This window comes from Pieris brassicae, chromosome 8 (genome assembly GCF_905147105.1).
Source record: "Pieris brassicae chromosome 8, ilPieBrab1.1, whole genome shotgun sequence".
NCBI classification, from domain to species: Eukaryota; Metazoa; Arthropoda; class Insecta; order Lepidoptera; family Pieridae; genus Pieris; species Pieris brassicae.
The window spans coordinates 8,653,816-8,672,744 of NC_059672.1; the positions used below are offsets into that span (position 1 = coordinate 8,653,816).

Below are 18,929 nucleotides of genomic sequence, written 5' to 3' on the forward strand. Positions count from 1 at the left end.
ATTCTTAACAAAAACTACTAATAATTACTAAATATAGCACTGTTGGCCTAGTGACTTCAGAGTGTGATTCTCATCCCTGAGGTAGTAGGTTTGACCCCGGCTGTGCACCAATGGACTTTCTTTCTATGTGCGCATGTAACATCCGCGTAAACAGTGAAGGTAAACATTGTGCGGAAACCGGCTTGCCTTAAACCCAAAAAGTTGCCTAATACACGCCGTATTAGGCACAGAAGGCAGATCACCTACTACATTAAAAAATGATCATGAAAGGTTGTAGCGCCACTGATATTTTTATTTTTTTATTACTATTTACTTTTTATTTAATTCTGGGATTATGTAAGTCTCTTCTTTTCACCCGTTTCTTTTTTAACCGAGTATTGAACTTTAGACATTTCTATACTCTATAGTTGGTATTAACGGTAATTATACCGTTTACTAAATAAAAAGTTAACTCTGTAAAGTTACAAATGACTATAATTTTCTTCACTATGCGGGATCTTTGAAAATGAACATACCAGCTTCTGGAACTCGCAAGCGCTATAAGCCCAAGAATTTAAAATTACTTCAAACAATGTATGTAGACATTAAATGATGATCATTATGTTTCGGTCTAAGGCATACCGATTTCCTAAGGCTGTTTTCCTTCACCATACGGGCAAATTTTAATTCAGCATAAAGACAGAAAAGTCCTCTGGATCATAGGCATAGCCACAGGGTTGAGAGCTGCATGATCAGCTCATTAGGCCATCAATACTCCATATATAAAAAATAAAAACTTTTCCTTGCTATCCATACTGAGATAAAGACATAATTTCATAGTTTATACTTTTTGTGGTAAGTATAGTATTACAATATTTTAAAGCTATATTTTAAGCGGCTAACGCGTTTTATGTGCCACAGAACGCTTTCATGGCTTCATACAAAGGTTTCATTTGGAGTTTACGATTAAATTAAAGACTGGGTTGACGTATATATTAAAGCGCGCTGCGGATTCGTTAATATTTAACTTAAAAAATATTGTATTGTAAAAATTTGGTATAACAAATAAAGTTTGATTAAAAACTACATATTTGATACGTAGGGCTGTAAGTAGTGTTGTTGGACACTTTCCTATGTCAAATATCCTTTTTAGTAATTTAGGTTAGTTTTTAATTATTAGTCTTAAGTTAGGCTAGATCGAAATGTTCCATGATCTTTCAGAGACATGACATTTGTCTAAAAAACGTGTGTGTACTTATGTACACGCGTTAGAAATTATACTTCTTTGGCGTAACAAGATAAAAATCTTTTAAAAAAAATATTTTACGTTTGTAGAAAAACGACATTAACAATAAAAAAACTATAATGTTGACTTCTTATATATAGCTAACTAAAAATTTACTCTCATAATTTTTCCGCGCCAAAAGACTACAAACAATTGCTAACAATTTGATGAAAACTCTAAACATGACTTATATTGTAAATCGTATCTAACACGAATCTGATCACGATACTTGCTAATTATTTTTGCTCTATACCATAGGAGAGTGCATAGAATAACATTAGCACTGCGTTAATAAATATCTATACTATATTCCAGTACAATAAAAATGTTTATCCCACTGGAAATCAGATATGTTAAATATACAATTTTATATCGTAAGTTATACGCTTCACTAGTGCACACACCATTAATATTCATTCACATCGATTCTCACGCATAGTATTAATTCGAAGACTCAATAAAACCTACATGAAATCGCTTACAATTGACAGTTATCGCGGTAATACTGCGAAGGTCTCGGCAAGGGAAGGCGCGTTGATGTCTTTTATATAAGCACATCTTCGCTCGATACTAAACCCGTCTTGTAGTAGCTATATCTATAGATACGAACGATACATATATAATATTGTTGTATAACAATATGCATGTATAAGATAAAGAAAGAGCAAATAGGTATCTTTTAGTGTGACTTCCCACCTTCGCTTGTTTATATGGTGCAGACAAGTTATTAATTAAAAGAAAGAGAACGGAATTCCCGACTTAATTTGAAACACTAGTGAGAAAGATTAATAGTAGTGACTATATATGAAATATTTGGCAATAGAATATTTTGTAATCACAATGATTTCGGTCAAGGTGTTTTAAATTAACAAATTGTTTAATTATAATTTATGAACACCTATATACCTATTTATACATAATAATCGAAGATATAGTTTGTGTTTATAGATAGATATTATTATAGACGCCACTAACGCACTTCCAAATTCCGTCTGCTAAAACCAAACTAGGAGTTCAGGCACCTCTCTTTTGAATTCTTCTCGATTATAACAGTATTGAATTTTGATTGAACAGTACTTATCCGGAGCTGGATATATTCGATAGTGGACTGATCAATTTTAAAGACAGCATTGTTAAGTGTCTATATTATACCTAATCCACTGTTTTATTGTGAATTCTTTTTTCTGCTTAACAAAAATTTATCAATATCGTCATATTTTAAACAAAACAGCTTGTAACATATAACATATACCGTGTATGTATGATGTAAACTTACAATAAATAAATAGATAGAAAGATAGGTAGATTACCTATTATATTTATTATTTAATTCCTTCTACATTTGCTTTTCAGCCGCAATATATAATATCTCATACGTTTTATCATTAAAAGTTCTTTGTTGTAAAGGCTACATTTCTCAGACTTAATGATTAATGATGATTTTTATCATTCGCCGCCTTAACGATTTAATGATTCGCGGCGCTTAAAGCCATGCTCTATATTTTTAGGTCGATTTATGAAGGTTTTTAATTATGTTTTGCTATCAACTTAACAAAACTATGTTACTTCCATATAATTCCTAATAATAAATTAAACAAAGATTGGTTGTTGTTTAAAATTCGTGATTTTTCTTTATCTATTACGTAGTTTTGATCAGAAGATGTTTTGTCTTTATGTATTACATAAACCTTAAAGTATTTTTGCATCAACTACGCATTCTTCAAACAACACAAAAACATTTGGAATGTAAGTATAAAAACTTATCCTTCACTATTAACATATAATTATAACCGTCTCACCCCCAATTCATCCAATAAGAATAACTCAGTCATACGCAATGGACACAAAAATTCACTAAAATAACACTGCCACAATTTATCACTAACACTTCACTTCACACTTTATTGCACTTTTAGTTTAAATTTGTACAACAGTAATTTGTACAACCTTCGTCTATGAAACGGTTTCGCGTACTGACGCGAGCGTCGCCACTAGGCGGCTCCCACTATATTACGTCTCACTCGTTCATGTGTGATCTGAAAAAGAAAGAAAATGAAAGCTCTTTTTTGGCTTCGAAAAGTTGCTGTATGCAGTTGTATGAATTACGGCAGCTGCCGTTTTCATGTTTGTTCTCTTAAGTCGAACTCAAAAAAGTTAATCATTGCTATGTGTTAGAGGAACTTCCTGCCTCTTGAGGAAGGAGACCTTTTAAGCTTTGTTTTTCGTAATTTAATTAAAGAATTTCTGTTTTCCAATCAAACAATTCAACAGTTAAGACTTACTTTAATTTGTATATTCACTAGTCATAAAGGTGTTGATACCACACATATATTTACGAGTTTATTAGATAACAATCTTATTCTATCAATTATCATACTAATTCTCGCATTAAAATCAAGTTTCATAAAGAAATAAAAATAATATTACATGTACGTAATACTAAAAATATTTAGACACGTGTTAGTTTTTGAATTTAAGCGTTCACTGAATTAATAAAAAACAGAGACGGCGAATCAAAAGCATTTGCTTATTATTATTCACGAGTCGCTATAAGTCTGACCCCCGGCGTGCCTTGACTCGTCAATACGTGACTGAGTGCTTGTAAGGGGCTCAAAGAGCTTTAAAGGATGTATAAAGAGCTCTCGATTTATTGATGTTTTTTGCCGCAAACGTGACTTCAGATCCATTTTGTCCCGAACACACTTGTTGCCACGAAGTTATGGCTTTAATGGGGATCTATTAATATAAAATTAATAAAACATCAATTTTACGATTACATGCTTTTAAGTCTGATAAAATTCTACTGGCTTTGCGTTTTCGATCTAGTTTTGCGACTCAATTATATTTGTGCAGGCTTTGAATTCATTGTACACAGTTTTAACTATTTTAATATATTCCTGGACTATAGTTTTACTATACCTACTCGGGGATAAAGTTAAGAATAAAAATATACAAAAATACAGATCATATAAATCCAGATACACATATTTGTGTGATTAAAGATGGAGGTACGTAGAAACAAGAGCAATAACATGTATTTTAAACGATTTCTCAGTGAGTGCGTACTTTGATATTAAGTCATTTGGTTTAATCGTGTACTTAAATAAAAACACGGCTATTTGCCGCTCTTGTTAAACTTGAAATAAAACGTAAATGTGTTTAATAATACTTTGAATTTAATGTGGGGTGGAAGAGACATAAATAGACTTAAATAGTGGTTGTATTTGACGCCGAATGAATGTCACTATAATGGTAACCATGGAAACGTAGATCGATAACTTTAAGATATTTGTTTTACGTTGTGTACGTCAAGGAAATACGGATGGTAATTGTATTCTGCCTTGACGTCCAATGATGAAACTCAGTTGCAGGTATTAAAAATTATTATGGCAATTATTGGAAAAGTTTCCATTTGTTTCTCATAACTACTGTGACTATTACAATGCCAACAATCACTTAACATTTGTCTAGTTTCGTAATAACATACCATTCTTCTATTATTAAAGCGTACGTGCGTCTGTATGGCCTAATCCACATATTGGAAAAGACCTTGGGGAAGAAAAAGGACGCCCTAAAAAAAAGGTAGATAGAAGATATCTTCGTTAGTAGGAAGCGAATGGAGAACGAAAACCATGAATGTTACCTGGTACTTTTGTTAAGATCGGAAATAAACGGGCATAAATTTATAATTATCAATCCATGTTTATAAAAGAAAGTGAAATTTATCTTATTACACGGGGTGTAGGAAACAGGGATTGAATTAAGGGAATATTGACATTAATCTTCAGGGATAGAGACTCTCATTTAATTACAGTACCATCTAAATTCTGAACTTAAGAGAAATGTGTGAAATTTTCAAAGAGGCATGCCCTTTGAAACGTTTCCAGCCTAACCAGTGGCCACTATGGAATTCGACTCTAGAGAGTACAAACTGACCTTATACAAAATATCACTGTGTCAAGTACCAATGATTTGTGATATTTGGTCCGATCGCCTTAATCATTAGACAATATTCAAGTTACAAAGCACAAAGACAGCAAAAGTACATTTAAAAATATAATAAACAGACCCAATGTGTATATAGGTAATCGGCCTTATAACCTTCAGGTGGGAAATAATAATAAATTTCGAAGAACGAACTGCAAAGTTTCGGTATTTGGGTTAGGTAAAAGATGACAACTATAGTAATTGACATCTGCATCAAGATACCTTGCAATGTACTACACCAAGGGCTATGCTTCTAAGCTTCTAAGGAGAAACACGAAAATTCGTACATAAAATACTGTTATATGATCAGCCTTAATCTACGGCTGTGAGGCTTAGACGCTAACCTTGAAAGAGGAAACAAGCTACAGTATAATCCTGGGGCTGACAAGGATGGCCGGGTCATGGAGAGTCCGAAAAAATGCCTAAATAGAAGAGTTTGTAGCCCAGCCCAACATTACAATGCCTATCGACAACGATGGGTGCAGCACCTTGAGCTGGACCGAGCCTGCTGCATCTGAGAGCCAGCAATTGACGGCAGGTGGCATTTCGGAGGTTACGACACTTTTTGGATTGCTGAGCCAACGGAGTAAGTGAGACTTAACGTTAACTGGCATAATTGCGGAATATGATTTATAGTCTTTCTAGACTCTCATCCCTGAGTTAGTAAGTTTAAGCCTCGGCGGTGCACCAATGGACTTTGTCTATGTGCGCATTTAACACTCGCTTGTACGATAAAGAAAACAATGTGAAGCAACCCTTGTTAGGCATAGAAAAGTGATCACCTGCTTGCCTATTAGAAAATAAATGTTCACGATACAGAAACAGAAAATACAGGAGCAAGACCTCTGGTTTTTTATTATTATAGGTCAAATCCTCGACAGTAATAAAGTCTATAGAAAAATGAAAGAAAATATCATTTTTTTTTCCAAGTTATCGAGCAATTTGTGTGTCACGCTCATTACCCGTGATTGAGACAGACGTCTGTCACAAACAAATCGCCGGTAATGGCTCGTCACGCTGCGTACGCGCAAACTGCGGCAAACTGTAAATTCCATTTTTACTTTTCACTTGATAGCGTGATTTGTATGAAAATTTGATGGTCAACATATTATTACCACACATGCACGTTTATCACAATTATTGATTTATATACAACAACATCGTTCTTTGATTAAAAAATATATCACGAATTACGTAAGTATTTTTTATCTCGTGGTTAAACATCGTATTAGACACGCAATCAAAGTATATAAATATAAAGTTTCAAGTAACAACTTAAGTTAATATATTATTATATGTAAGCGTTTTGTAATTATCATATTTACAGTGATACAGCAATTTACCCCAACGCTAAACGTTGTGGCGTAAATTAATCCGTTAAATGTAGATATAATGTTAATAATTAAATAACTTAACCACATAAACGAAATGGTTCAACTCCTTGTTATAAAATCAAAAGAAATTCACAATACAAAAGCTATGAATATAGGCCACCTCAGGGCTATCAATATTAAGGGAAATAAATGTTGGTAATTACAGACTTTTTCTTTAATTTATTAGGCAGTACATGGCACAGTGCAGAGAGGAATGGCGGGATTTGGAGGATGTCTTTGCCAAATAAGGGCACACAGATACCTAAAAGAAGATTGAAATAGAAACGTAACAAGTGCTTCAGCAGACATGATCAGCGAGATAATGACAAAGATAAAACATAGAAAAGATAAACATAGATATATGGGAAACAATATGTTGCAAACATTACAATTAAATGTAGCAATATTTTTAATAGGCCAAATGTTTTCTCTGTGTAATTATGAATGTTTATTATTATTATCTGCGTTGAAAGTTAGATAATAAGAAACCAAAGACAATGATATTGTCAGATTTTTATAATTAAGATAACGAATCTGCTAATGTATATTCATTCACTAAACAAAAAAAGTATAAATAATAATTTAACAATAAATAAACGTTATTATTTTAAATGTTTGTAAAATGGGAATGGCGCGAGTAAACAAGAAATATCTTGCGATCTTAAAGGAGCTAGGCGTTAGTAATAGCTGTAATTATTTTACACGACTTGCTGTCTTCGACTGAACTTTATTTATTCTTAAGGTAATTAATGAATATTGTCTCGTATTACTTCGAGAATATAGGTGGCGATAAGTTATTAATTTATTAGAATTAGTATTTATCTTCACTCTTGTTACAGATAAAATATTTTATGCATATGTTTTATTTATTTCTTACAACTTTGCACGGGAACAAATAAACCGTACTTGTTGCGGTTTTCATCTACTTTTTGAATGAAATAAAGACAGATAATTGTTCATTATAGTGTCGATACGTCATTTTCATAAAATGTTTTAAATCTACGTGTATAATATCTAATTTCTTATCGTTCAAATTCATTGATCAGATATAAATTACTCAGAATAAGTTTTGTGTAGCTAATTTATACGGTAATCATTGACTTTGATATGTTACAGAATGTTTACTATCAAAATGAAATATACTATAATACCAAAATCCTTTAAAAGAAAGAAAACCCATTCAAGTAATTACACAGTCAGTGAGCTCACGTCACAGTGATTTAGCTCTCATATTACGTATTTGGGATCAGCGGTTACTGAGGTAGCCACTGACAAGTTAACATATTGCTTTCGATGTGGAAAATTAGTTTTATCTGTGGAGGATGTATTTTATTTGATAACGAAGTCGGCGCTGTTTAATTATCGAGATACGAGTGCGGCGTCGAAATTTAATGTTTTATATAGTAATCGTTTTTTGTAGTGTAGTGTAGTTGAAGGAGACCTGGCCACAGATAAACGTCTTGGTTGACGAATGTAGATAATGGATTGGTTAAAGTAGCCATGATGATATCCATTCGAAAGGAGATGGAATGGATCTGTGTAAGCAGAAGAAATAGTAATTGTACGTTTTTGAGTAAAAGCAGAAATAGATTAGAGGTTAAACGTGAAATTTCATCATGAACGTCAGCCTTTGCGGACTTTGCAGTAATGATTTTCCATTTCTAAGTGCCCAAAATACGCAATTGTAAACAATGTGGGGTCCATGACATTGTTCATATAGTTATAGTTCGCGATTTAAGATATAAAATATATTTTAAAATATGTTTAGAATTGATTTCTGCTATCCCTGAGCTTGTGCTTTACTCGCTCAACAAATAAGTATCGCAAGACATCGACGAAATGGCAGCATTAAAATTACACGCCAGACCGCCAAACTTTTCACATTTGTTTTAATTTTATACTTATAATTTTATTATTTATTAATATTATTATTGTATTATGTAGGTTAGGTTTATTGTACAAAATGTGTTGGAAATAAATCTAGTTTTTTTATTTATTTCTTGGTTTCAAACCTTGAACTGACTTACTGCCGGTAAATCGTATACGTCCTGAGATCGAGAAAAAAGATTATATTACTTATTCTACATATTCATGATGAAGGATGTTTTAATCACAACTGATTCTCACTCTCCCTGTACAACTAGAAACCATGTAATCTGATATCAATATTTTGGTGGTCGAACGTGCTCCTGTCACTCACGATCATAGACCACACTACCCCACACTTAATCTCAAGTTACATGCGCTCACGCATATCAGAAGCTTAACTTGCCTTCACATCTTATTGTCAAATAAAGCTACTGTCTCTTTACTTATTGCTCACCTGAATGAAGACGATGATTTTATTATCAATGGAAGATATCGAAATAAAATCCATTAATCATAATAAAACAAAACAATTTAATAGAAATTAACTCGTGGAACAGTCATTGCATCTGTTACATTGATATTTTTACTTTAATCAAGTAGTTACTTGGAGTGAAGAAATGTATATTTTTTTAATAATAATAATCTTTATTTATTTTTTCTCACAAAAACTTCTTACATAAACAAGATTTAGTTATTATAGGGTTGAGTCGCATGGGTAAATACAGGGTCAGCATTGCTAAAATTTGTATGCATATATGTTTGTTACGAATAAACTAAAAAATTGGAGCGATTTACTTTTTCACCTATAATATTTTCACATTATGCCTCAGTAACAGTTTTATATTTGAATCCAAAAGATTAAAAAAAAAATAAGTATAGTCTAGTGTCTGTAGCATAAAATACAAAATGATTATTCAGGATTTTAGAATATCTGTGGTGCTACCTTAAATAGTTTATGCTCTGTGTAACTTTTCATACAGAAATCTTATTTTGGCCTTAAGGTAGATCCTAGAGGCTAGAGGCCTATATACCAGGCCATAAATTGAAAAAAAAAATGACTGTTTTTATTCCACATTTCTTGGCCTGAACGGTTTGTGCGTCAGAATCTTATTGTTAATTTTGATAAAATGTACGTGGATATTGAATAAAAATAAAATTTCGTGAATACATTTTATTCAGAAACTAACCAAGCAAGAGATATTAGGCAATCTATTGAAGCATTTTTTATGACTTTATTTAGGAGTTTTTGAGACAGTTTTATTGAGGTGTTGTGTATCTTATCTCATTTAATTTTGATAAAACATTTATATTTAAGTATTGTAATAGTGTGGACATAAAATGTTTATTACTTTTTGATAAATAATATTTTACGCAATCCATTTTTAACATATGTATAAAATGAAACACACGCTACAACCTTACATCTAGATAATATTAAAAAGAAATGTATTTTCTAAGAAGTTAAAAGAAATACAAGTCAATCAAGCTTGTTCGACTAGAAATAATTTCTCAGAACCTAGACCAAGACTGGCTAATTGACGCCATATAGATTCGAATCACTTGAGACTGTCTTTCTTTAGATTATCTTAATACTGGCACAATAACGTTCTACATAATGGTATACAATAATCGTTTTCATAATTGAATGGAAATTTATTATAATCATTAAAATCTTTCTATTCTATTCTATAAGAAATAATAATGATTATATTGAACGTTGTCTTATAGATTATTATTTAAATCTTTAAAATTGCATATATATATATAGGCTAAGTGTTCCTCCTAGATAGGTAGATTAAAATGATTTTATTATTATTATAAGTAAAGATTTGTTTAATGGCGTCAAAATAGCCTTATATTTAGTAAGTAAGTTAGTTATGAGCTGTTAATCTTTATCAGTAAATAAAATAACAATGTTACCTTATTTATTGGTGAATTTCAACATGGTGAACATCATATATAATTATATATCAACAATATATGTAACAAGCCATCTTTTGTAAAGTACTTGAAAATTATTACAAAAATATTACAAAAAATAAAAATTTAACACACTTCCAATTTAAGAATTGTAAGTGATTAAAATATTATTTGTGATTATCAAATTGTTTTCTATTAATAAAACAAATTGTCGTGTGAACGGTTTAAAAAATAAGCACACACAAACCTAGACATGGACAAATGTTTCTCAATAAAGCAAGGCAACGATGTCCAATTTTCATCAACAAATTGTAGTGCAATCAATAACGGTGTTTTGCGCCACTTGGTTCATTAATTTATCAATTTGTCACGACTAATACGCGTAGAAAGTTACAATGTTCTTTTTACATATATTGTTCTTTAGAAAATACGATATGTCTATTTAGAGATATTTCATGCATAAATTTGTATAAATTCATTTAGAGATAAAGAATATATACGAAAGTTGGTTACTGGTTGATGTACCAGAGAAGGTTTTAGTGGGTCACTCGATGGTAGCACCTGGAATAGAGTCAGGAGTAGATCTAGCTGCTTTTTTCCAACTTCAATGTAGTGACAATCTCACCCAATGAGGCTATGTAGATGATCCCAAACTAATAAACCGAAAGAAATTGTCACCAGTATGTTTTAAAAGCCGGATTAGGAGGAGGAGACGGATTAAAACAACAATTCATGCATCCAAAACTCAGAGACGACAACAGTGTTATAAACTTCCTAGTTTCTTTTCAAAGCCAACACCATAACATCGTTTGAGATGATCAAATATGTTTGCAAAATAACCCGTATTGTAAGCTTAAGTTACGTAACTAATAAGTTTCGCTTAATCAAATAATCTGTGTAATTGGCAGAAAATGTTAGTGTCGACAACACAATTTTTCATCGATTGTTATTTTTTCGCGATGATTATCACGCAATTAAAATTATGCAAAGTCATTCAATTCCATTACGTATTACGTATTTTAATAAAAAGGTTGCATTTCTTTATCTAAGTTTCGCCTTTTACTCTGAGAGTAAGTAATAGTAACCTATAACGAAGGTCCATAGAATCACAAGTTCACGTTCTTATAGCCATGTAATCTAATACATTTTTCTTTGATATTTATAAACGACTTTTCTGTAGCCGGATGCAATTAATTCTATTTTAAACTCGATCGATTTCTTGCGCGCGAACACGTAGGAAAAGTGCCCATTGTAAATCCATTCGCATCCATCTTCTCTCAAAAGTCTTCGTCAATTTATGAGAGTAGATGTAGCAGAGACAATAAGTTGCTTAAATAGAGTAGACGAACAAGATCTTGAGTTACAGCACTTTTATTATCAGGTAAACTTTGTACCAGCAGTCAATCTGTGTTCTCTGAGTTTTGATTTATACTATTTATGTACATTTCATTAATTCCTATAATAACTTGCCATCTATATATTAAGGCCACAAGAGTTAAACTGAGAAAGAGGTGACTTACGCAAGGCGGTTGATCGAATATTGGGTGTAAGTCATGTCCTCTCGATTTCTCTCGATGTTTGCCTACGTATGTGTGTCAACCAATAGGTAATAAATATATAGTACTCAGGCAAGCTTAGAAGCGCAGATAGAAGTCGGATAAACCTTTAAAATAACAACAAGAAATGGTTCCGTCCATAATTTGGCACTTTAGCCATAAAGCCTGTCCTATTACAAAACCACCCACAAACGATAATTTGAATAATCTCTTTATATTGGCAATAAAGAACTAAATTGCCAGAACGGGCCGTTAATTTTTCATTGTTAAACGGCTAAAAATCTTGAATTATATCTTACTGTGGGTGATAAACTGTTATAGGTGTGGAGTGGGAAGAAATTCATTGCATTATTCGCAAAGTGTGGTATTTTATTGCTTTTATATTAATTCAACTTTAAATTAAAATTCTGCAAAGCTCGTAATAAGCAGTTGCTTTGTGTGGTACAAACTGTGTTTCTCACGTCAACACTAACTATGCAAAAACACTTAGTTTACTCAGTTGAATGTATTGAATATTGAAGTGAAACTTCTTTAGAATCATTGTGATTTCAAACCGGATGAAACGGAAAAAACGACAGGTAAGAAACACAAACACAAATGTGTAGGATGAAGCCGGCAAAGAATGAGAGAGAAATATACAAACTATTTTATATTATCTTTGTGCCATGCTTGGTAGGGTCCCCACTCCCATCGACTAAGCATAGTCGCCTTAGTGATGATTAGTGAGCCAGAGCGAGAGAGCAAATGTCGGTGTGTATGTATATTGCACACTGTTTAATACTTGCTTGAATTTGAGCATTTAACGTGTGTTAGTATGAGAAAAGTACGTCAGCTAATACTACTGTACACAGTATGCGTGTATACAGCTTTTTAGTAAGAAGTCAGCGTGGTGTGTTATTACTTTATGTTTGTAAATATTTTTATGTCTTATGCTAAATAATAAATTTTATAAGATTCCGAAAACTAATGCCGAAAGGTTTCGTCAATATCGACGCAAAAAAAATGAACGAACGAAGAACGTATTCGCGAGTTTATTGAATTAGAAGAATTGGAGAATAATTATTGAACTATCAAAATAGATTTTCAAATATAAGTGTTATTGTCATTGATGTAATAAATGGTATGTGTAAATATTTTTTAATCCTGTTTTAAGTATAAACTAATATTTCAATGTTTTTCAATCAATAAATTTGAAAGTAGTGTCCCAACGGGATATAATTTAGTAAATAATGATTGTAAGTACCAATAGTTATCACTAATACTAACTTTCATCGTTTAATCTTAATAAATAAAAAAATTAAACATTCATCTCATTCTTTTGTCGATTTATTGAAGTTTCACTTAAAAGTAAAAACTTCTTTAGCATCGTTGTGATTTGAAATCCGATGAAACGAAAAAGCGACGGTAAAAAGACAGACTTTATAAGTCGTGAATTATATATATATGATAAATTTATAAGACGTGGAAGATAAAGACAGCATTATACAGTGTTTCTTGCATTCGTGGTTCTCTTTGTACTCTGCATCGTACCCCCTCCACTCGTGTTTACCGAGTCATAGTGAGAGTTTACTTGGGCCTCGTCGTACGTGTGTTTGTCCGCGCATGCGTAGTACAAACCTTGAGGAAAGGTCTCACGACAACCGTGTATTATATGTTTCTAGAGTTTTCATAATTATTATAATAAACTTCTTCCAAAATGCCGAAAACGAATGCAGAATATTGTCGAGATTATCGCAAAAAAAAACGGGAAAATAAGATTAAAAAGACACCAAAAAGTTCAACAGAACGTGTTCGTGAATTTCGTGCGCGCCGAAACGCGTTGTTGAAGGTGAAAAATGATAGTTCTAATACGCATAATGATGATTTAACTGTTAAAAATAGTGAAAGTGTTCATAGTAAGTACTTAAATATTTTCTAATCAATAAATTTTGTCCTAATGCGCACTGCTTGTACGACAGATAAATCATCACCGTATAGGATTTCCATAACCTCATTCGTTACTTTTTTCAGATAATATTCCCATGGATATTTCAAATGTGGAAAGTGATGCCTTAATTAAAAATGATATTGTGAATAATGATTGTGAGTACTTGTATGTATATTTTCATAAACTTTAAATTTGATAAGTTTAATTTAATTCAATTATAAAATTAGATGAAATTTACCAATTTTATTTACATATTTAAAGTTTATTTACAGTGCCACGGAGACCAAACTTTTTAAATTTGTTTTTTTTAAATAATTACTTTATAGGTTAAGAAAATTGTAAATATTATTTAATTATTATATATCTAATAAAAAATAAAAACTTACACTGTACAATGCTTCCCACCTCATTTTCTTCCACGTTACATTTATGTGTCTGTCTCATTTTCGTTTCATCGACTTTCAAACTTTAATTATTTTAGTTTTTACCAAAATTAAAATTGAAATAAAAAAAATATTTAAAGAAAAGTCTAATACTACACTTACAGATGGTGCAGATTGGAATAATTCTGAGTCTAGTGAAGATGAAGAATCAATACTACCAATGCCAACCTTGTCACCTCTAATAATTAAAACTTCGCCGAAGTCATCATCTCCTCCTGACTCTCCTCAACCATACCTTCAAGAAAAAAGAAAGATTGATGACAGAGATGATGATGATGAAGACGATTATTTTGCAAGACGTGAAAGATCACCAAAGGAGGAATCCCCAGAGAGAGATAGGAAGTACGTTGAGTTAGAGAAAGAGAAGTTGTATGCAGAGTTGGAAAAAGAAAGAATTCGTCAGAGGGATGTTGAGCTTCGACAACGAGATACTGCATTACAATTGCAAGCTCAGTGGTTAAAGTTAGCAAAATCGGGATTGAATATTTTAGACAAATATTTGAATGACAAGAAATAAATTAGAGAGGATCAAAGATTAGAAAAAATGTGAATTAAAATGTCCGGGACATAAAATGACATTAAAAAGCTGTGCCTTCTATGATAAAGAGTTATATTAACAACCGCCACCACGTTTGAAACTGCTAGCAGCTTTGTTATAGACAACCATCCACCAACCAGAGAAGTCTTCCACACATTGAAAAGTGGTTTTTGTTTTTCCGCATAGATGTGTGAAGTAGATATCAGGTTAGGCTTATATATTTTTGTAAATACATGGGATTAATTCACAATCGTAAAATAAACTGGTTTTAAAGATAAAAGCGTTTGGAAAACATACCTTGTCATGTATTTACGTGTTAATCATATGAGATATATTAAAATGTAATCCAAAGCCAAATATTAATCCTGTTTTGCTAATTGTTTAACATCATAACTGACGCTTAGTCAGAGGTTTTATTTTACGAATTTTTGCAAACGTTAACTTTGTATACGTTAAAATCCTTTAATTTACAATACGTTAGTTACAATAAGTTAGTACTTGTACTTTATAAATTCTCAACAGTGCCAATCATTTTTTTCTCTCTATGTTTATTATAAATTAATTTTTATTCATTTGGCAACTATCATTTTGCATGAGGAAGTTGCTTGTAGTTTTAAGAGTTACGCAATTGGATGTAGGTCGAGGTTATATGGTTTTTGACTGCATACCATTTGACGTCAATTGTTAGCTTTTATCTTTAGTCGTTTTGCTGTGGACAAGAAAGTCGTTCTAGATTCATCATTACTGGTTTTTTTTGCTTTTGTAAGTGTTTGAACCGTTTTGTAAATATTATTCCATCTTTGGCTATATCTTTTGTATAATTGAAATTGAAGTTTCCTCCCAAGTTACCCATAAACATTGTTGCTTGTCAAATGAATTTGGGTTTAAAGAAGGCTGTAATTAAATCATTATAGTGTAAGTTTGTTAGTTCTATCGATTACAAATAAATAAAATAGTTAACAAATGCCTTAAATGCAAAATATGGCGCGTAAAATAGAATACAAAAGGCCTTAGGTGTTTCAAATATTTATTACAGAACTAAGCATAAACTAAAAACGGACGTAACTCGACAATTTTTTGGAGTCCTTAATACAATGCAATAGAGTCTACAATATATTGATTTTTGATATGTAATATCACCTTATCCTTTCTCGTGACAACTCTATGGAGACTCTGGCATACAGGTTTTCTGCATTCAATGTTCTCTGAGCAGTATTGTTTTGACCAAACATATTCGGTATAAAGGGACGTACATAATGAAACATAATACATATAATATTCGATTTTACTTTTTATATAAGTAATAAAATCATACGAGCAGTGTTGGCCTAGTGGCTTCAGCGTGCGACTCTCATCCCCTAGCTCGTGAGTTCGATCCCCGGCTTTACCAATGAGCTTTCTATCTACGTGCGTATTTAACATTCGCTCAAACGGTGATCATAAACATTCTGGGGAAACCGGCTTGCCTTAGACCCAAAAAGGAGACGGCGTGACAGACGGCTGATCACCTACTTGCCTATTAAATTGACAAATGGTCATGAAACAGATACAGAAATCTGAGGCTTAGACCAAAACGGGTTGTAGCGCCACTGATTTATTTTATTACTGTTTACTACTCTTATTATTTAGAAAGAGAAAACATAACATTACTTTTTATTGGTCACGTACTTCATTTTTAAAACGTTTAAGATTTTGGCCCTAGATTTTATGAAAAGAGTTAAGCTTTTGAGTTCGAGGTAAACTATTTAATTGATCAAAGTAGAAAGAATAAATAGCACTATGTTTTTAGTTGAATACAACTTTGCTGTATTCTTAATAAGTTTTTATTATACATTTGGATGAAAAGCGTAATTAAAAGGAAAACAAACGGCCGCTGAGTGCAGAGGTCGGAAACAGATGTTCAACAACGATCTTTGCAAGCTTGAACTTTGAACAAAAGCGTTCCTTCACTACCGTTCTACACGCTGTTAAAATACTTCACACAACTTTGTAAATGAATAGTTAATGGAAGTAGAGTAAAGACTAACTTCCGGATTTAATAATACATGGTATAATAGAAAGGAGGTTTTTGTAAAGCTTTTTAATAAACGCTAAGCATTTGTAAATTAGTCCTAAGTAGGTCTGGGCCTCAGATTTCTGAATATGTTTCATAATCATTTGTCAATTTAATAGGCAAGTAGGTGATCAGCCTCCTGTCATACACACGCCGTCTACTTTTTAGGTCTAAGGCAAGCCCGTTTCCTCACGATGTTTACCTTCATAGTTCGAGCGAATGTTAATTGCGCACATAAACAGAAAGTCCATTGGTGCCGGGGATCGAACCTATGATCGCCGGGATGCTGCTGCTGTTTTGTAGGACATAGGTATTTATTTAATACGGGTAACATTGCGTTATAGAAATATGAAGAAAGCTAAACAATTATTGGAACTTTATCGTCACCTGCATAAACAACCCTATCAATAATAAAATGTTTATAAGTACATGATTAAAATCTGAAAGATTCTAAAATATATTCCGTAGAGGATAGCGCTCATAGTTATAATACAATGTAGTACGTGACCCACGCTTTGAGTTATAAATATTCTTATTATAAATTTACGTAAACTGATACAAAAAATCGATTTAAACGTTATTTTCGTCCGGATCGTGACTTGTTACAAAAAGCTGCGCCCGCGCCGCCGACCGTTACCATTCGAAATATGAAAGTGAACCTGTCGCACGACGTCGTTTGTTTCCCTAATAAAGCCACACTTTTTTTAATTACCAAAACCATGACGTCTTATTTGGGACACAAGCTTGTAGATTAAATATTTTATTTAGAATCGAATAATCATAATCATAAAGATAAATCATTCCCAAATACAGCTAAAACCAAACCTAGCTTCACGTTCTACTACCTGCATGGGTCTGAGTTTTCAACTTGAAAATTCAGTTACCTACTCTAAATAACCCAAAGGAGAAAGACGCTGAGGGAAGCAGGAGGCTTTCCATTCGATATATGTATATAATTTTTATTTATTTAATATTCTATGAATATATATAATTTAAAAGTTTGAGTAATACAATAAAAATAAATATCTTAAAATGTAAACAGAAATGTCCATACTCAAAAGACAAAACAATGACACCAATTTTTAAACGGCGCTTGAAAGCAGTATTAGATATATCAACTTTGTAACAGTGAATAATTTATGTATGGGGGTCACGAAACCCGATCTTAGTACTACGCGTACTAAGTGGGTAAATCAAATTTATTGTGTCAGTAAAGAGGCTTTATAAAGAGCATGAATTAGCTTTTGAAATGGTCACCCTATCTCTCTCTGTGCAGCGTGGTGAGGCTAATGGTGTCGATATCGATACATAAGCGTTATTCACCTCAACGATCGGTATCACTTGCCATATTTTATACTCTCAAGTTTTTGCAATTAAGTTATATAGTAATCACACAATGGAGTGATTATTAGTATATCTGTAATCTATGAAATAAACGCGACGCGCTTGTGTCGTGGTTTTAGGTTACGTGACTTAAATAACCTGAAAAACAAAGCTGCTAAGAAAGAAAATTCACTTCTAACTTATGTACACGCACACATTTTTTAAGTTTAAAAATTTGTTTTTATTCAGTAAAAAAACAAAGACCATTCTCCAACTTCTACCTATATATTCTTTATTTACAATTTTCGGACCGAACGTATTTATGGGACAGAGATTCCTTTGTCGAGTAAAGGTCCTAAACCTAGAGGACGATCTAACACTACACGCAGTTTTTTTATTGGACAATTAGCTAGCATAATGAAAGGCGTCGTGAGGATATTGGCATTCTTGCAAATCAATCGTCAAAGTGTCTTGTGTGACTTCATACAGAAGAAATGATATTTTATAATACACTTACTATAAAGATATTTTCGAAATCACATAATTATACAGTAGTTTTATGCTTCAATAAACCACTTACAAGAGATGCCGCTATTTAAATTAGCTAATAAATAACTCTAATGCAATTTGTCCCATTTCATTAGGTTTTGAATGATTAATTTATATTATGTAATGT

The 18,929-nt window shown here is 32.2% G+C and overlaps 1 protein-coding gene across 1 annotated transcript in view; it reads right to left on the bottom strand.

Moving 5' to 3' along the window:
- LOC123712804 overlaps positions 1 to 3,210 on the bottom strand; it is a 50,599-nt gene extending 47,389 nt beyond the window's left edge. Inside the window, exon 1 of the mRNA XM_045666078.1 lies at positions 3,064 to 3,210. The gene's annotated coding sequence lies outside the window, so the exon portion shown is untranslated. The remainder of the gene's footprint in view (positions 1 to 3,063) is intronic.
- Positions 3,211 to 18,929: the final 15,719 nt, after the last annotated feature.